General features: G+C 41.0%; 1 protein-coding gene and 1 long non-coding RNA gene across 9 annotated transcripts in view; one reads left to right on the top strand and one right to left on the bottom strand.

Moving 5' to 3' along the window:
* Window positions 1-20,799, top strand: part of IL1RAPL2 (interleukin 1 receptor accessory protein like 2) — a 1,439,628-nt gene that overhangs the window by 1,277,525 nt on the left and 141,304 nt on the right. The window lies entirely within an intron of this gene.
* LOC137529101 (uncharacterized) overlaps window positions 1-20,799 on the bottom strand; it is a 101,937-nt gene that overhangs the window by 22,042 nt on the left and 59,096 nt on the right. Inside the window, exon 4 of one of the 3 annotated variants that reach the window (XR_011023585.1) lies at window positions 15,973-16,064. The exons of the other annotated variants lie outside the window; for them this stretch is intronic. This is a non-coding gene — a long non-coding RNA (uncharacterized lncRNA). Of the gene's footprint in view, window positions 1-15,972; window positions 16,065-20,799 lie in introns of those variants that run through there. 3 annotated transcript variants of the gene reach the window in all.

The following is a 20,799-nucleotide window of genomic DNA, read 5'->3' as shown; positions in this document are numbered from 1 at the left end:
ACCTATACTGGGGAACCTACCTGGCTAACTTATACTGGAGGAACCTACCTGGCTAACCAATACTAAGGACACCTACCTGGCTAACCTATACTGGGGAACCTACCTGGCTAACCTATACTGGGGGCATCTACACCTGGCTTCCTATACAGGGGTACCTATAGCAGCCATAACGTGTGGTGCAAATTGTCGAGAGCTGGGCAATTATTCCAAATGGGGGGTGCATCCTCACAAGTTTGCTTCAGGCAGTAAAAAGTCTACAACCTGCCCGTAGTTAAGCTGTGAGGTTCTAGGCAAAGGTCTAAGTTCAATAAATTTGTGGGCTTAAAGAGACTCTGTAACAAATTTTTCAGCCTTAGTTCTTCTATCCTATAAGTTCCTATGGCTGTTCTAATGTGCTCTGGTTAACTGCAGCCTTTCCTAATTGCACTGTCTCTGTAATAAATCTTATCTCCTTTCCCTTGTCGTGTCTGTCGGGCTAAGGCTTGAATGTGTGGAATGTGCAGGGCTGCTTGTGATTGGATAGAAGCGATACACACCCTCTGCAGGCCCCCTGCACACTCTGCATGACTCACACACTCTGTTTATGTGAGCCTATCACAAGCTGGTTAGTTTGTTTGTAAACACTGCCTAAAACTGTTAATTACAAGCCAGGATTGCAGCAGAGAGTGGCAGAAACAGCACAGAGGGGCCCAGGAGAACATAATAAATAGAATGGTATGCTTTTTAGTGTAAGAATATTAGAGTACAGATTCTCTTTAAGTTATTATTCAATGATTTGCACTCCATGCTGATCTTTTACTATATTACTATAGCAGCGATTACAGTTAGGGGCAATTCCACTAGGAGCTGGTGGTCTAGGTGCGATGAGATGTTCCAGACAATGCCTGCATACCTCTCCTTGATATGCACATATTGTGGCAGGAACACATGTTGTCCAGAAAAAAACAACAGGCAGCACATTTTTTTTTACAAACATGGATACACGTTGTTTCCTGCATATGGGTGGAAATAACCCAATGATTTTTAGTAACACAACGTAAACGCAAAGTCCCACTGTGGCCTAAGAGGAACAGAGATTCTTGTCCCTAGTTGCAAGTTGTAATGGGGTTAAATATATAGATAAAGCAGTATACTCTATACAAAATATAAAGTGGGAGATATGATAAGCCTGAGTCTTCATCACTCAGTCTGAGTGTTTTGTTGATAATTTTGTGAAATGTCATATGTCTTGTGGGTTCAAGCGGTCTTTCTTTTGTAAACAATGAGTATTTTAATATTTTGCTTAGATCAGCGAGGCCAGATTTATATCCTTCACCTTTTCCTCCTCTATATATTTGCTCATTATGCATGGGCTGGTGTGGGCTGAATAATTTGCCAGTGAAAAAAATTATGCATGGAAAGAAAATATTTTCTTTCTTCGCCACTATACACTACACCATGTCTCTTGATGCAGCTAATTTTACTGCAGTTAATCAGGGGCACAGACCACAGCCACAATAATTATTGGGATTGTGAAATTATGATTATATATTGTTATTATTTAGTATTTATATAGCGCTGTACAGAGTATATTATCTTGTCACTTAACTGTCCCTTAGAGGAGCTTACAATCTTATCCCTACCATAGTCATATATCTATGTATGTATTAAATAGTGTATGTATGGTAGTCTAGGGCCAATTTAGGGGGAAGCCAATTAACTTATCTGTATGTTTTTTCTGTATGTGTGTGGGAGGAAGCTGGAGTTCCCGGAGGAAACCCACACAGACACTGGGAGAACATACAAACTCTGTGCAAATAGTGCCCTGCCCTGGCCGGAATTCAAACCGGGGACCCAGCGCTGCAAGGCCAGAGAGCTATCCACTGCGACACAGTGGTGCCAGGAATGTCACAAAAAGTTGGGGCAGGGTTATAAATAATGTTGCAATGAATGTAGCTGCATGAATAATGCAGTCTGATTTGTTTTGATACTATTATTGATTTGTAATGTAATCAAATGATGGCAAGTATTCCTTCAGTTATTTCTCTTCAGAAAATCAATTGGAACAGTTGGGCTGTTACAACTGTGCTATAAAATGATTGTTCATTTCTGGGCACACTTGTTATCAATCACAAATTAGTTCTGCGATTGTTTTGCTAAAGTGGATAAAGAGAATGTTTGAATAATTGTTTTGTGTCTCATCAGAATTAGGCTTTAAATTAGGATTAAGGCCTTTTTCCAAATGCAAATTGCAAAAATCAGTGAAAAAGCACTACTATTCAATGCATATTTTTTTTCTGCAAAAATAAACTTGCATTTTCTTTGGTTTTGTTTGTTTTTTAATACTATGTTTAATGTTTATACTTGCATCTATTTGCATTTTGCCATTTTGTTTGGTTTTGAAAAGGGAAAAATCGCAAGAACAGTGCACAGGGCAGCCTTGTTATTGCAATTTGTTTTGCACTCCCATTGACTTAACTAGAGTGCAAGTGTTCCAAACTGCAGCAGGCATAGCATTTGCCTAGATATGTTATCTAGGCTGAGTGCATGGGATTGGAAAATTGCATGCACTTTTCCAGAGTTCATGCATCAGATGCATGCAGTGGAAAACGCCCCTTATTCTCAAATTAGGGATAGGAGAGCAATAATGGTTAGGGACTGGTGAAAGAACTAGGTTAGGTAAGGGGTAGTAAGAGATCCTACTAATATTATAAATGGGAAAATTCGCATGTTTAGATGTTTGTTTCTTGATCACGCAAAAATGGCTGAACGGATTTGAATGAAATTTGGCACACATAGTACATTACCTGGAATAACATATAGGATACTTTTTAATCCCTATAACCAAAATATGGGTGGAGACAAATACAAATTTCATTGGGAAATGTAAACTGCAGCCATTCTTACACTGTTAATGGTAGGGTTCTCAAATGTTGCACAGTTTGTCACTGGGTGACTGCGATCAATATTCTGAACAGTGGGTGGAGTCTACATAAGCCAATCAAAATTCACCTATTGATTTTCAAGGGAAATATTTCATTGCTGTCATTCTTGCACTGTTAATGGCACAAGCCTCAAACCTGGTACAGTTGGTCTTTGGGTGACTGAGGTTCAAATTCAGAAAAGGGGGTGGAGCCGCAAACAGCCAATCAGATTTGTTTCATTTCAATGAAAATTATTGATGACAAAGGCTGCAAAGCTTACAAACTTGGTCATTAAGTAATTGTGTGCTAGGGTTAGAAAAAGGGGCCGTAGCGAACACCAGCCAAATACATACCATCAGTCATCAGTGGGCAGAGACAAATACAAATTTCACTGGGAAAATGTAAACTGCAGTCATTCTTACACTAATAACGGTAGGGTTCTCAAACTTTGCACAGTTGGTCACTGGGTGACTAGGATTAATATTCAGAAAAATGGGTGGAGCCTACAAAGCCAATCAAAATTCACCTATTGATTTTCAAAGGGAATATTTCATTGCTGCCATTCTTGCACTGTTAATGGCACAAGCCTGAGATCTGGTACAGTTGGTTATTGGGTGACTGGGGTTCAGGGGATGGAGCCACAAACAACCAATCAGATTTGTTTCATTTCAATGCAAATCATTGATGCCAAATACCGCAAAGCTCACAAACCAGATAATTTAGTAATTGTGTGTTAGGGTTAGAAAAAGTAGCCACAGCCAACACCAGCCAAATACATACCCGGGAAAGGTCAGGACATCAGTGGGTGGAGAAAAACACAAATTTCACTGGGAAAATGTAAACTGCAGCCATTCTTACACTGTCAATGGTAGGGTTCTCAAACTTTGCACAGTTGGTTACTGAATGACTGGGATTAATATTCAGGAAAATGAGTGGAGCCTACAAAAGCCAATCAACATTCACCTATTGCTTTTCAAGGGGAATATTTAATTGCTGCCATTCTTGCACTGTTAATGGCACAAGCCTCAAACCTGGTACAGTTGGTCATTGGGTGACTGGGGTTCGAATTCAGAAAAGGAGGTGGAGCCACAGTCAATCAGATTCATTTCATTTCAATGCAAATCATTGATGCCAAAGACCGCAAAGCTCACAAACTAGGCCATTGAGTAATTGACTAATTGTGTGTTAGGATTAGAAAAAGTGGGCAGAGCCAACACTAGCCAAATACCTACCCGGGCAACGCCGGGCGACCAACTGGCACCTAATAATTTTAGCCGGGGGTGCCCTACAAATTGAGCAAAACATCCAAGCCCCTTTTAAATTAAATTGATGCTTTCCTATGTAGAGTGAAGGCTCTGGATATTCTAGAGGATTTCCGTTCCTCCATTCTTGCCTTGGTTCCTGCACTGTCTCTGTTAAACATCTTTGATCTGCTAGGTTGAATAATTTTTTGGTAGTCTTTGGGAAGCCTTTAAAAGCTCTCATGTTCTTGAGTACTTTTGAAGATGAGCGCATCCATACTGTGCATGCATGAGCCCAGACTTAACGTGCGTAGTAGGGATGTGCTTATCTGTGGAAAGACTTGGTGTGAGTACTTCCAATGGCTTCCTGAAGACTCCTGAAGTGCTAGCAGATTGATGAAGTTTAACGGGAGATGTTGTAGAAACAACAAGCAGCACGGAGGTTTGGGAAGGCTCTACAATATCCAGAGTGCATGTGCTGCCTGTACTAAAGCTGAGTACAACTTCCTGGCTAGAAAGTTAAGTGCTGTTTGTTGGTTATATTTTGGAAAACAGCTGGTTGCAAGTCAAATGAAAAAGTAATTTTTGATAACATTATACTGCAAAATCATCTGTGCAGCACTGGGACATATTTTTAGTGAGAGTAATATTTTTCTTTAAAGTGAATGGGAACCGAATTTAAAAAAAAAATGAGACAGATACATACCCAAGGAGAGGGAAGGCTCTGAGTCGTATAGAGCCTTCCCACTCCTCTCCCGGGGCCCTCGTTCCGGTGCTGGCTCGCCCAGTAGCAGTATTTGACTAATTTAGTCAAATACTGCTTTACCCGGCCGAAGGAGGCTTCAGAAGTCTTCAGGGAGCCCGAGTGCTCCTGAAGAAGGGCGGCCCTGTACTGCGCCTGCGCAAGCACGCTTTCTTGCACGCTCATGCCTGTGCAGTATAGAGCCGCACGTCTTCGGGAGGACACGGCTCCCGAAGACTTCCAAATACACTTTCGGTGGGGGATTGAAACGGTGGGGGGGGGGGCCAGCACAGGATAGAGAGCACCGAGAGAGGAGACGGAAGGCTCTATATGACCCAGAGCCCTCCTTCTCCTTCTGTAAGTATTTGCTTCATTTTTTTTTAAAATGCGGTTCCCATTCACTTTAAAGCAAACCTGAAGCGACAATAAACTTATGATATAATGAATTGTATGTGTAGTACAGCTAAGAAATAGAGCATTAGTAGCAAAGGTATGAGTCTCATATTGTTTCCAGTACAGAAAGTGTTAAGAAACTACAGTTGTTATCTATGCAAAAGAGCTTCTCTGAGCTCTCCGATCCAACTTGGGTTGGCTACAGCGCTGTTTTCTGAAGCTATTAAACATTAAAAAGAAAAGTCAGAGACAGATTTAGATAAAGTTTTACTGCAGGAAATGTCAAAGGGTCATTAGCTCTGCTCTGTTTTATAATTTAAAATACAGAGTATGGTTTGTAAATTGAAAATATGACAGAATGATGCAATGCTTAAAAGCTGAGGTGTGGGGGAACAAGCTTAGCGGCTGCTGTAAAACTGGGGTCTGCAACTTCACAAGGAAAATCCTGGATGGAGCATGAGTATGAAGTACAATGCATTACTAACCTTTGCACAGACTAACTAATGCTGCTAGATGGAGTTCTTCCTAAAATGTTTTGTTTAACTTTCTTCAAGATCTTAGATCTGTCAGCTGTTGATAGTAGTTTATATTCTAAATGGATAAGCCCAAGGTTACTGTCTAGTTTAGTTTACTGACAGCAATATCCTATGCGGAATAAGTATTTATCATTGGGGACTAGGATCAACGATCCGAAGCATTATAAACATTTTTTAACCAAAAAAGAGAAAGAGTAGTCCCCTAAAGGTCACTAAATAATGTGACATTCAAGCCAGAGTAGTGCAAAAAATATACAAGTTCCTTTATTTAAACAACGTCATGATTAAAAACAATTAAAAACACAGTGATCCCCAGGCCTCATACCATCCATATATCCTCTGTATAATAATACAATATAATATTAAATCCACTCAGAAAAAATGAAAATAAGTCCCTGGATTGTCGGTACTCTGAGCAAGAAGTAAGAGTGTGCTGATGAAAGATCCTGCCACTAGAGTCAGTGGCAGAAAATGTACTGTTAGTAAAAAACTTGGTGTTACCGACAAAACAGGGAATCAAATACACAGACACTTAATATTCATGATGGCTGGCTGAGCAAGTGCAAAATGCAAGTAAAAGAAATGTTGATGGTACAGTATAGAAAATATTAATGGTACACTATAAAGAGCTCCATAGCATATAGGTGCATATGCAATAAATATGTGCAAAAATATTTTTTAAAATGCAGTTAAATGTCCAAACAGGACTCAAAAAGGTGACTAACGAGCGTGTATGCAGAGGTGCAACAGGGTGATGAACCAACCATGTGAAAGAGAGCAAAGCCCAATGGTACTAACAGTGAAAAAGAGAAGATGCAGAGGAAATCGAGTGTATGAGGCAATTGCCAGCGCGAGGTAAAGAAATAGTAGAAGCGTCCTGTGAGATGACGAAAATGATATGGCATCTGAGTAGAGCTTACCCTGTGGGAGGAAGAAGATGGGGCCGTGGGGATCCAGATCCTACCGGTTGCGCCAGAAGCTACCTCAGGGATATTTACTACTTCCTGATCGCTGCTTAAATACTAAACTTCCGCTGTGTACGCGGCCGCGTCATTGGCGTGACCAGGCGCGCCGTCACTATAGCGACGGCGCTGCCTTGTCCGCCCCTGCAAACTACGGTGGCTGTTTAGATACAAGGAAGCTCATTGGAAACAATATAATCTACGTCATGGTCTCCTTAGAGACATCTGGTGGTGAACAAGGGTATTGCAGAGATATCAAGATGAAGAGAGAAGAGGTAACTAGACAGAGAGATTACTGAGGACATCTAGTGATAAATTCAAGAACAGCATCCAGCCAAGTTATGTAACAGCCTGTAAACTCTATTTCCACAGTAAATATGGTAAAAGCAGATACCAGAAGAGAATACAGTTCATTGTCCTAATCAGCAAATCTAAATAATATCACATGTCAAACATAGTTGCAACAACTCTATAGAGAACAGAAGGAGCCCAATATGGCCATTCTTATGTATGATTTTCCAAGATGCTATCAACATCGAATTTGAAAGATTTTAGGACATATTTCGGAACAGTATATTTCTTCATCCCTCAACCTTAGAGGGGACAGGTCCAGATTGATCTTAGGGATGGTCATCCAGAAGGTATATGTCGCAAGCCCTATAAACCAAATCAGACGGAGACAAAAGCGGTATTAATACTTATCCATTTGCAAGAAACATTTGATGAACCCCTAACTCTTCCTGGTGAGTAAAGTCAGGCCGTCTTACCTCACGGTCTTAGAGGAGAAGAGACATACAAGAAACTATATAGATACTAATCCAAATAGAAATCAACAAGTCAATTAAGTCAGACCCTCTTACCCCAGGGCCTTTGAAAGGTGTGATAGGTATTTATAATGAAAGTCAGATCTCCTCACCTTGAGATCTTAGAACAAAGAGATAGCAACACAAAGGTGTACATGCATATGCGTAAACCTGTATCTTCCCTACAACATTTATAGGGTGGTAAAGACCGGAAAAGGTGGTGCTCATATTCACATAAAAGGTGACTCTAATCCCACAGGGTGCAGGTCCCATAATTAGGCCCACTACACTGGTAAAAAGCACCCAAACCCAAATTCTTCATTAAGGCCTAAGGGGCATCTTGTACCTAATCTGTGAATCCACTTTAGCTCCAACTGTAATCATTTTATTGTGTGGTTGCCACCTCTATTATTGAGTAGTAGTTTTTTTATTCCGTAGACTTTCCATCCATCCATATTTCCAGGTGTACATAGTAGGGAGTGTGCCGCTACCGTAGTGAGTATCTTTCCCTCCAGGTTGTCTCTAGGGGCCAGTTTGATTGTGGATCGATGCTTCTGTATTCTGATTTTTAAGGGATTTTGGGTCTGTCCCACATATCTCTTCCCACATTTACACTCAAGCATATAAATCACCCAGGGAGTTTGGCAATTTACGAAATCCTGCAAGTAGATTCTTTTATTATCCCTGTAGTTAACTATAAACTTAGTTGGAGGCATTAGACTGCAGATGGAACAGTGTCCACACGGGTGACTCCCCTTGGTACTTAGGGTTCTTGTAGGTAGCATATAGTGACTATGACAAAGCTGGTCACGTAGAGTGGGCGCCCTTTTTGCTGTTATTGAGGCCTTCTTAGTTAGATATTGTCCAAGAATAGGATCACTTTGTAAGATGCCCCAATGATTTTGCATAATGCTATATATTTAATCCCATTTGTCATTATACTTTGTTGTTAGTCTGACTGTCTGATCATTCCTTCTTGTCTTCTTTTTGCTACTGCAAGGTTGTAATAAGTTCTCCCTATCCGTGAATCTTGCTCTTCTCCATGCCTTTCTCACATATTTATTGGGATAGCCCCGTTCGCGGAATCTCCTTGCTAGTTTTTCTGCCTCCTCCTCAAACGCTTCCAACGTTGAGCAGTTCCGCCTCAATCTTAGGAACTGCCCCACCGGTATATTTCTTCTTGTCGTGGGTGTATGGTAGGAAGAGAAATGTAGTAAGCTGTTGACAGCAGTTTTCTTTCGATAGAGGGTTGTATTCAATTGTCCATCTTTATTCTTCATAATATGTAAATCCAAAAAATCAACTGTTGTGGAGGAGATATCAAATGTTAAAAATATATTCATGTCATTGATGTTCAGCAGATTCAAAAATCGTTGTAGATCCTCTGGGGGACCTTGCCATAGTATGAGAATGTCGTCTATGAAACGATGCCACCCCGCAATGGCGGGGTGGAATCGTTCCAGAGACGACACCCACACACATTCCCTCTCCCACCATCCCAAAAACAAGTTAGCCACGGATGGGGCACATTTTGCCCCCATGGCTACGCCCCTAATCTGCAAGTAGTAGATATTGTTGAAGAGGAAAAAATTGTGCTTCAAAATAAACTCAAGTAATTGCAATAGCCACAGGTTTCTTTTTCTATTCTCTAAGGTCTCCATATCAAAAAAATATTTCACAGCTTGAATTCCATGATCATGTGATATGTTAGAGTATAAACTCTCCACATCGCATGTGGCCAATAAATCATCTGGGCCCATTTGCACATCCTGTATTTTTGTCAATATGTCCATGGAATCACGGACATATGATTCAAGGGAGACAACGTGGGGCTGGAGAAAAAAGTCCACAAACGAGCAGCATTTTTCACTAAGACTTCCAATGCCTGACACGATTGGTCGTCCAGGGGGGTTGTTTTTGTCCTTGTGAACCTTGGGGAGAACATAAAAAGTAGGTGTTACCGGTGTCTCTACCCATAAGTATTTATATTCTTTATTAGTAATTATCTGCTCAGATAAGCCATCTTCCAGAAGGTTCTTCAGTTCCCTCTGGAAGTGTTCTGTAGGATTTCCTGGAAGTTTTCTATAAAAATCTGTATTGTTCAGTTGTCTATATATCTCTCTTTCATATTGTTCCCTTGGCCAAACCACCACGTTGCCACCCTTATCTGCCTCCCTGATAATAATGTCCGTTCTTCGTGACAGATCCCCTAAGGCTTTTCGTTCCTGATGTGTCAAATTGTCAGGGCTTCTCTCTTTGCTATCTGTAATTTGTTGAATTTTTGAGGATACCACATCAAAAAAGACCTGAATCTGTGGACAGATACTAAAAGAAGGCAGATATTTTGATGCAGGTCTAAAGGGGGTTTGACTTACCCCAGTTTGAGTGTTTTGTTCTTCCAAGAGTGAGATTAAATCAGAGAAGATGTTTTTATCTTGTTCATCCAATCCTAGTTCATCCAGGGGAGGGACCACATCATCAGAAGTATGGTATAATTTCTTAAGCATCAGTCTCCTGCAGAAAAAATAGAGGTCTTTAATGATCTCAAATGGGTCAAACCTGTTAGTGGGTGAGAAAGTCAATCCCCTTTTCAATAGATTTTTCTCTATCTCAGTAAGTTGTACACTGGATAAATTAATGATAGACAATACCTGGTCATTAGACCGTCCAAAACTGTCTTCATTCATCTTATGTTTCTTTCCTATTTGCCTCAGTTCTTCCAGTCTTCCCAGATGACCCAAGGCACTGCCCTCAATGTCTGACTCATTAAAGTCACTGGAATCTGAGACGTAGTCCCTAGGTGGTCCACCTGCTCCACCTTGTCCGGATGGTCCCTGTGGATTTTGGACAGGCCTCTTGGGTTTTCTTTTTGGCTTATAGGGAGGTTTTGGAAAGTTTTGTCCTCTTCTATTGTTTTTGTGTCTCCATATGTATGCCTTGGACTCCGCGTAATCGCGTCTGTCTCTAAATAGTTTCTTCTTCTTAGTCTCAATCACATCTATTTCGATATTTTTAATATCACTTTTTAGACGCTCCAAGAAGGGTTCTACTAGAGTCTTTTGATCATACTTGGAGACTTGTTGTAATAAGTCCAAACTCTTTGATTTCAGTTTTGTTAAAAGTTCTCTATCCAGATCAATCAACATTTGTACTATGATTTTGGCACATCTATTCAGTCCACTCTCCCAGACTTTTTTATGTCTCTCTTCTAATTGCCATGATGGAAAGATTTGGACCCTAATTCCTCTTGGGTATATTCCCTCTTTGTCATAGCGCTCTAGACTATTGATATTCCACCACACTTTTACGTAATGTATATGTGTGTCCTTAATTTGGCTACATAGACTAGCAAAGTCCTCAGGTAGCTTCTCACTGCCTCAGTGCCTTGGGTCATCTGGGAAGACTGGAAGAACTGAGGCAAATAGGAAAGAAACATAAGATGAATGAAGACAGTTTTGGACGGTCTAATGACCAGGTATTGTCTATCATTAATTTATCCAGTGTACAACTTACTGAGATAGAGAAAAATCTATTGAAAAGGGGATTGACTTTCTCACCCACTAACAGGTTTGACCCATTTGAGATCATTAAAGACCTCTATTTTTTCTGCAGGAGACTGATGCTTAAGAAATTATACCATACATCTGATGATGTGGTCCCTCCCCTGGATGAACTAGGATTGGATGAACAAGATAAAAACATCTTCTCTGATTTAATCTCACTCTTGGAAGAACAAAACACTCAAACTGGGGTAAGTCAAACCCCCTTTAGACCTGCATCAAAATATCTGCCTTCTTTTAGTATCTGTCCACAGATTCAGGTCTTTTTTGATGTGGTATCCTCAAAAATTCAACAAATTACAGATAGCAAAGAGAGAAGCCCTGACAATTTGACACATCAGGAACGAAAAGCCTTAGGGGATCTGTCACGAAGAACGGACATTATTATCAGGGAGGCAGATAAGGGAGGCAACGTGGTGGTTTGGCCAAGGGAACAATATGAAAGAGAGATATATAGACAACTGAACAATACAGATTTTTATAGAAAACTTCCAGGAAATCCTACAGAACGCTTCCAGAGGGAACTGAAGAACCTTCTGGAAGATGGCTTATCTGAGCAGATAATTACTAATAAAGAATATAAATACTTATGGGTAGAGACACCGGTAACACCTACTTTTTATGTTCTCCCCAAGGTTCACAAGGACAAAAACAACCCCCCTGGACGACCAATCGTGTCAGGCATTGGAAGTCTTAGTGAAAAATGCTGCTCGTTTGTGGACTTTTTTCTCCAGCCCCACGTTGTCTCCCTTGAATCATATGTCCGTGATTCCATGGACATATTGACAAAAATACAGGATGTGCAAATGGGCCCAGATGATTTATTGGCCACATGCGATGTGGAGAGTTTATACTCTAACATATCACATGATCATGGAATTCAAGCTGTGAAATATTTTTTTGATATGGAGACCTTAGAGAATAGAAAAAGAAACCTGTGGCTATTGCAATTACTTGAGTTTATTTTGAAGCACAATTTTTTCCTCTTCAACAATATCTACTACTTGCAGATTAGGGGCGTAGCCATGGGGGCAAAATGTGCCCCATCCGTGGCTAACTTGTTTTTGGGATGGTGGGAGAGGGAATGTGTGTGGGTGTCGTCTCTGGAACGATTCCACCCCGCCATTGCGGGGTGGCATCGTTTCATAGACGACATTCTCATACTATGGCAAGGTCCCCCAGAGGATCTACAACGATTTTTGAATCTGCTGAACATCAATGACATGAATATATTTTTAACATTTGATATCTCCTCCACAACAGTTGATTTTTTGGATTTACATATTATGAAGAATAAAGATGGACAATTGAATACAACCCTCTATCGAAAGAAAACTGCTGTCAACAGCTTACTACATTTCTCTTCCTACCATACACCCACGACAAGAAGAAATATACCGGTGGGGCAGTTCCTAAGATTGAGGCGGAACTGCTCAACGTTGGAAGCGTTTGAGGAGGAGGCAGAAAAACTAGCAAGGAGATTCCGCGAACGGGGCTATCCCAATAAATATGTGAGAAAGGCATGGAGAAGAGCAAGATTCACGGATAGGGAGAACTTATTACAACCTTGCAGTAGCAAAAAGAAGACAAGAAGGAATGATCAGACAGTCAGACTAACAACAAAGTATAATGACAAATGGGATGAAATATATAGCATTATGCAAAATCATTGGGGCATCTTACAAAGTGATCCTATTCTTGGACAATATCTAACTAAGAAGGCCTCAATAACAGCAAAAAGGGCGCCCACTCTACGTGACCAGCTTTGTCATAGTCACTATATGCTACCTACAAGAACCCTAAGTACCAAGGGGAGTCACCCGTGTGGACACTGTTCCATCTGCAGTCTAATGCCTCCAACTAAGTTTATAGTTAACTACAGGGATAATAAAAGAATCTACTTGCAGGATTTCGTAAATTGCCAAACTCCCTGGGTGATTTATATGCTTGAGTGTAAATGTGGGAAGAGATATGTGGGACAGACCCAAAATCCCTTAAAAATCAGAATACAGAAGCATCGATCCACAATCAAACTGGCCCCTAGAGACAACCTGGAGGGAAAGATACTCACTACGGTAGCGGCACACTCCCTACTATGTACACCTGGAAATATGGATGGATGGAAAGTCTACGGAATAAAAAAACTACTACTCAATAATAGAGGTGGCAACCACACAATAAAATGATTACAGTTGGAGCTAAAGTGGATTCACAGATTAGGTACAAGATGCCCCTTAGGCCTTAATGAAGAATTTGGGTTTGGGTGCTTTTTACCAGTGTAGTGGGCCTAATTATGGGACCTGCACCCTGTGGGATTAGAGTCACCTTTTATGTGAATATGAGCACCACCTTTTCCGGTCTTTACCACCCTATAAATGTTGTAGGGAAGATACAGGTTTACGCATATGCATGTACACCTTTGTGTTGCTATCTCTTTGTTCTAAGATCTCAAGGTGAGGAGATCTGACTTTCATTATAAATACCTATCACACCTTTCAAAGGCCCTGGGGTAAGAGGGTCTGACTTAATTGACTTGTTGATTTCTATTTGGATTAGTGTCTATATAGTTTCTTGTATGTCTCTTCTCCTCTAAGACCGTGAGGTAAGACGGCCTGACTTTACTCACCAGGAAGAGTTAGGGGTTCATCAAATGTTTCTTGCAAATGGATAAGTATTAATACCGCTTTTGTCTCCGTCTGATTTGGTTTATAGGGCTTGCGACATATACCTTCTGGATGACCATCCCTAAGATCAATCTGGACCTGTCCCCTCTAAGGTTGAGGGATGAAGAAATATACTGTTCCGAAATATGTCCTAAAATCTTTCAAATTCGATGTTGATAGCATCTTGGAAAATCATACATAAGAATGGCCATATTGGGCTCCTTCTGTTCTCTATAGAGTTGTTGCAACTATGTTTGACATGTGATATTATTTAGATTTGCTGATTAGGACAATGAACTGTATTCTCTTCTGGTATCTGCTTTTACCATATTTACTGTGGAAATAGAGTTTACAGGCTGTTACATAACTTGGCTGGATGCTGTTCTTGAATTTATCACTAGATGTCCTCAGTAATCTCTCTGTCTAGTTACCTCTTCTCTCTTCATCTTGATATCTCTGCAATACCCTTGTTCACCACCAGATGTCTCTAAGGAGACCATGACGTAGATTATATTGTTTCCAATGAGCTTCCTTGTATCTAAACAGCCACCGTAGTTTGCAGGGGCGGACAAGGCAGCGCCGTCGCTATAGTGACGGCGCGCCTGGTCACGCCAATGACGCGGCCGCGTACACAGCGGAAGTTTAGTATTTAAGCAGCGATCAGGAAGTAGTAAATATCCCTGAGGTAGCTTCTGGCGCAACCGGTAGGATCTGGATCCCCACGGCCCCATCTTCTTCCTCCCACAGGGTAAGCTCTACTCAGATGCCATATCATTTTCGTCATCTCACAGGACGCTTCTACTATTTCTTTACCTCGCGCTGGCAATTGCCTCATACACTCGATTTCCTCTGCATCTTCTCTTTTTCACTGTTAGTACCATTGGGCTTTGCTCTCTTTCACATGGTTGGTTCATCACCCTGTTGCACCTCTGCATACACGCTCGTTAGTCACCTTTTTGAGTCCTGTTTGGACATTTAACTGCATTTTAAAAAATATTTTTGCACATATTTATTGCATATGCACCTATATGCTATGGAGCTCTTTATAGTGTACCATTAATATTTTCTATACTGTACCATCAACATTTCTTTTACTTGCATTTTGCACTTGCTCAGCCAGCCATCATGAATATTAAGTGTCTGTGTATTTGATTCCCTGTTTTGTCGGTAACACCAAGTTTTTTACTAACAGTACATTTTCTGCCACTGACTCTAGTGGCAGGATCTTTCATCAGCACACTCTTACTTCTTGCTCAGAGTACCGACAATCCAGGGACTTATTTTCATTTTTTCTGAGTGGATTTAATATTATATTGTATTATTATACAGAGGATATATGGATGGTATGAGGCCTGGGGATCACTGTGTTTTTAATTGTTTTTAATCATGACGTTGTTTAAATAAAGGAACTTGTATATTTTTTGCACTACTCTGGCTTGAATGTCACATTATTTAGTGACCTTTAGGGGACTACTCTTTCTCTTTTTTGGTTAAAAAAAGCTGTTGATAGTAGAACTGACTTACTGTCTACTGGCTCAGAAAGCTAAAAGTACTCTGTGATTATATTTGATTTATTCTCTGGATAATTGTAATTATGTCAGTTGTGTTTGTTTTGAATACTGAAACCAAGCTAATTAATTGTCTTGTTGTTGTGCAGATGTCTGTCTTTAGGCTAAGCTTACACTATCTGTGTGACATAAAGTTCATGCTACTATGTGGGCATAACCAAGGCTGGATTTATTATTTTACTGTCCCTACACCAAGTATGTTGGGGCTCCCCTTCCATGTTCAGCAGTGCACCTCTCATTCCATGTGCAGGCCCCATGTATAACATCCATTTATGCAGCCCTTCTCATTCATGTTTTCATACACAGGTTGCAACAGTGACCCCTAATGCGTGAGCGGTGATATAACAGCCTGCTTAAACGAAACACTCTTGAACGGGACTTTGCTGATAAATGGCAAATATGATACATACATCTATTCTTCACACAGAGATGAATGTTTGCTGGGAGATGAATATTATCTTGTTATGTTTTAGCTACTAACAAAAATGATCAAAATCTGATTATCTGAGACCAGGGAAAAGGCATATCACACAGGGAAATCTCCCCATTACAATTCACAAATCATTCTTTATGGCTTCCTTTCTTTGACAAATCTGCAGATAGAGGTGCCCGTTCCCTTTTCCAGCATCAGTCTCATTTCACATTCTGTCAGACTAGCAGTTTTCTTTAGAGCTGCATTTCATGTTCACTGGCCTATTTGAAAATTAACAAGAAACTGTAAGGAACATAGTAACTTCTAAGTACACAATTTTCAGCAGCCAATATATTTCCCCTTGTAAGAAATATGAGAATCAGAGATGTTGACTCCTGCTGAAAATGCATGATTGCACCTTTCACTCTATTCTTCCAGCATTTGTAGTATTTGCAGCTTAAAGACGGGAATAAGAAATTCCGTTGTTATGTACAAGGTTAAAGAATACCTCCAACCAAAACTGGCATTCCATATACATCATCTTGGCTTTTATTGTCACACATATATATATCTGTGTTTTGGGTGGGGGAAGGTGGGGTGACAGATAAAAATGGTGCACAGTGCCGAGGGTATAAAAATGGCGCTGCATTGACTTACACTATATAACGCTATTTAGCATTATATGTGACACAGGCAGAGGGGTTTGTATACATTACCTGATCCCTGATCGCGTCTTATCTCCACTTCCTACTCAATTTGAATCAGTCCGGCAGCAGCCAACCAATCACCATGATGCAGCTTCAATCCCCGCGTGGTGATTGGCTGGCTTCAGGACTATTTCAAACTAAACAGGAAGTGGAGAGAAGACAGGATCGCTGGGGCCAGGTAATGTATGAGAGATGCCACTAATGACATCTTATTACTAAAGTTATTTAATGTTTCAGGACATTTCTGAAACATTAAATAACTTTAGTAGCAAGATGCCATTATCAGCATCACCCCACGCCCTTTTTCACAGGTGCCATTTTTGACTGTAACCAAAGGGGGAGGCATCCTCCAAAGTTTGCTTCAGGCAGCAATAAGCCTAGAACTGGCCCTATTGCAGCCTCTGCGTCCCCTATTGATATGTCAGTGTTGTGTTCCTGTTAGGCATATTACAATGTGGTTTTTCAAAATCAACATAGACATCATCAGACATAGAAAGCAATATCGGATGATCCCACAATATGTATTATGTTGCTGTCCGTTTTCTGAATGCACTGCTGCACACATTTCTGTCTGATTCTTTGCACTGCACTCTTCAGTGTTGAATGGTGTCAGCAGTACAACACAGTGGTTGTGTGTTGCTGTGCATTGTATACTCCAGCTGCAGTTTATAATGGGACTGAGCCCTAAGTTATGTTCTTTGAGGGTTTTCCCATGTATGTGCACAATTACATTGTCTCACAACTATATAAAAGAGGGATTTTCAGGCTCCCACAGATTTTAGGAGGAACTCTGGTGGTCTATATCACAAGAGAATCCTTCCGAGGTGATGATGGGCCCAGTTAAAAGACAAGCAGATGTTTGTATACGCCTCTGCAATTACATAATAATATGATCTGTAATTAAACAGTACCAATTTTGCTCTCTTTGGGGATGAGCCGGTAGAGAACAATAATACAACTTTATTGATTTCCCACGGTCAGAAGGAGATTTTGCATTGAAACTTTAAAATCGATTTTCTCAAAAACTATAAGGTCTTTTTGAATTTTGTTTTCCTCTTGTAGTCACTGCCCTCCTCTACATACCCTGCAAATTTGGTGTGTTTACTATGTAAGGGGACTTTGCTATTAAACGCTAAAGTCTGCGGGCATTAAAGTCTATGGGCGAACCGAACTTTTGAAAAAAATTCCTGGTTCACTGCGAATGCAAACCACCCAAAGTTCGCCTGGAACCATTCGCCGGCAAACCGTTCGGGCCATCTCTAGTCCTTGATAATGTTTTTGGCCCTTCTCATGCAGCGAGTATTATATAAGAGTTCCAGTGATCTTAGCTCAGTGCCAATAATGGCTTCTGCCGTTTAACAACTCGCAGCAGGGCTTCTCTAGTAGCCTTCGTGCAGCTGTTGTACCAGGCCGTCATGCAATTGGTCAGAACACTTTCTATAGTGCATCTGTAGAAATGAACCAGCAGCTTCTGTGGGAGGTTAGCGCTCCTTAGTTTTCTCAAAAAGTAGAGGCGTTGTTGTGCTTTGCCAGTTAGAGCTAAAGTATTGTCAGCCCAGGAAAGGTTCTCTGCGATGGTGACTTCCAAAAATTTGAAGCTGGAAACTCTCTCCACAGCCTCTGCATAGATCATTAGCAGTAGGTCTTTTTCGTGGTCCTAAAGTCCAGAATAATTTCTTTGTATTTAATAACAGGTTGCAGGGGCGTATCTGGGTAATATAGCGCCTATGGCAAACACTGAAATTGCGCCTCCCCTCCGGTTAGAGCCCCATTCCCCTCTGAATGTGTTACGGTTGCCTGTGTTTTTGGACTCAGGATATTGCTGAAGTTACTTTTTTGGAAATATCTCTTTTTATTCCCTTTTCTAACAATAAGCCAAATGCACCCTACATACATAAATCAAGTACCCATGTTTCCCAGATAACGGAATTAATCTGATCTGAGGTCTGAGTGACGGGGAAGCATTGGGGTACGCATGAGGGCGCAGCACAGGAGGAGGAATGGCACCTATGGTGCTGTGGCACCCATGGCACGAGGCATGCCTGCACCCCTCTAGATATGCCTCTGACAGGTTGTTAATGTCGCACCATGCAGTCAGGTTCCTAACTTATTCTCTGTATGCAGCTTCCTCATTGTCTGATATAAGCCCAATGACAGTTGTATCATCTGCAAACTTAACAATTATGTTTGAGGTATGGATAGGCTGGCAGTCATGGGTGAAAAGTGCATAGAGGAGAGGGCTTAATACACAGCCCTGTGGCACGCCAGTGCTCAGGGTAAGGGTGGAGGATGTCTGTTTTCCTAGTCTGACAGTTTGAGGGCGATTAGTAAGGAAGTCCAATAACCAGGTACATACAGTATGGAGGGAGCAAGACCTAGTGCATGGAGTTTGTTGGTCAGCTGGCTAGGTACGATGGTGTTAAATGCTGAGCTGTAGTCAACAAAGAGCATCCTAACATAGGAGTTGGGTTTTTCCAGGTGTGAGAGGGCAGCATGGAGAGCTACACAGAGGGCGTCCTCAGTCGATCTATTTGTTCAGTAAACAAATTGGTGTTGATCTAGATTTGCTGGGATGGAGGCCTTGATGTGTGTGGCTACCAGTCGTTCAAAGCACTTGGCGATGATATTCAAAATGCACAGGAGATAATGTTTAAACTGTAAAAAAATCAAATAACTTTAGTGTTTCAAATAAATGTTCAATTCCCCACTTATTAGAATATCAAATGGGTATTCTGTACAAAACAACTGATTTCATACAATATGGTAATAGATCAGATCGGACTGATCCAATAAATGTAGTTACAAAGAATGGGTCTTTAGAGCATTTGAGTCTATCATTATTGTTGCTTTATCCTCGTAGGTGTGTACTTCAGTCCTGTCATCTCTCTTTTTTCTTCTATTCAAAGGTTTAATATTTTTCTTCAGTCTATCTAATGTTATGCCAACACACTATGCATAGCTTTACAGATTACACAGCCCTTGCGCATCAGCTGCTGCCTCAGAGGAGCTTGTAGTACAGCAACCACACATACAATACACAGTGCTGGAGTCTTGGGACTAGTTAACGCCTCTGCTGAGCTCAAAACTGAAGTTGCTCAATTCTGAAAGTACACCTGTTAAGCATAAATTATAAGTAAAGATTTGGGGCACAGCACTTTTAAAGGAGAAACGCTGGTTTAGAACTGTGCTCCATGTAGCTGTATACCTATCCATGCAGATGCAAGACCCCCGCACTGGCTGGCTTTCTTCTAGGAAGAGCAGTCTGGAAACCTCTCTGACCTCCCCCCATCAAGAACTGCATAACAGTATAACAATCTATAACGCACAAAAATGGCACATGGTGATACCGATAATGGCATCTTGCTACTAAATATATTTAAAGTTTTGGAAATGTCCTGAAACTTTAACTTTAGTAATAAGATGTCATTGGCGGCATCTCTCATACATTACCTGATCCCGGCGATCCTGTCTCCTCCACTTTCTGTTTTGTTTGCAAAAGTCCTGCAGCCAGTCAATCACCTTGCGGGGACTGAAGTAGTAGGAAATGGAGAAGACTGATCGCCCGGGAGCAGGTAATGTATACAAACCCTCTGCCTACTCTCACACTAAACCCTCCCTCTACCAATGTCTAAACCTAACCGCTCTAGCCCCGCTGCCTAACCCAGGACCTGCTGCCTAACCCAGGACCTGCTGCCTAACCACTCCAGCTACCCCGCTGCCTAACGCTAACCCCCCCTGCCGCCAGGGGCGGCAATAGTACAAGCCGCAATTAGCAACAAGCAGATTAAATTATGGAGCCCGATAAATAGCGCCATAATTTAACATTCTTGCCGCTAATCACAGATTGTACTATTGCTGCCTATGGCGGCGCCCATTTTTATAGGTGCTTGTCCTGTGACATTTTTATCTGACCCCCTTCCAACACCTATAGTGTGCCAGTATAACATACCTCCCAACTTTATGAGATAAGAAAGAGGGACAATTAAGACACGTGCCTGCTATACCCCTAGTTGTGACCCCTAACACACCTGCTTTCACACACTATAAAAATTGTATAAGAAAAATATGTTTTTTTGTCATTTATGCTACACTGGTCCTTTCTATCCTGGTTCATTTTCCTTCATATTATCATTTAAAAATAACAAAGCAAGTAATTTACGCCCAGCAATAAACAAAAGACTTTGAAAACCATGTTTTTCATCTTTTTTGTAACATGTTCCTCAACATATTGGTAGGCTTAATATGACTTTTTTCCCCATTTAGCTTCTATAATTGAGTTTTAAAGGCTAGAACAAACCATCAGAAAAAT

This window comes from Hyperolius riggenbachi, chromosome 8 (genome assembly GCF_040937935.1).
Source record: "Hyperolius riggenbachi isolate aHypRig1 chromosome 8, aHypRig1.pri, whole genome shotgun sequence".
Lineage (NCBI taxonomy): Eukaryota > Metazoa > Chordata > Amphibia > Anura > Hyperoliidae > Hyperolius > Hyperolius riggenbachi.
The sequence above is the reverse complement of the archived record's forward strand: the minus strand, read 5'-3'. Positions and strand labels throughout refer to the sequence as shown.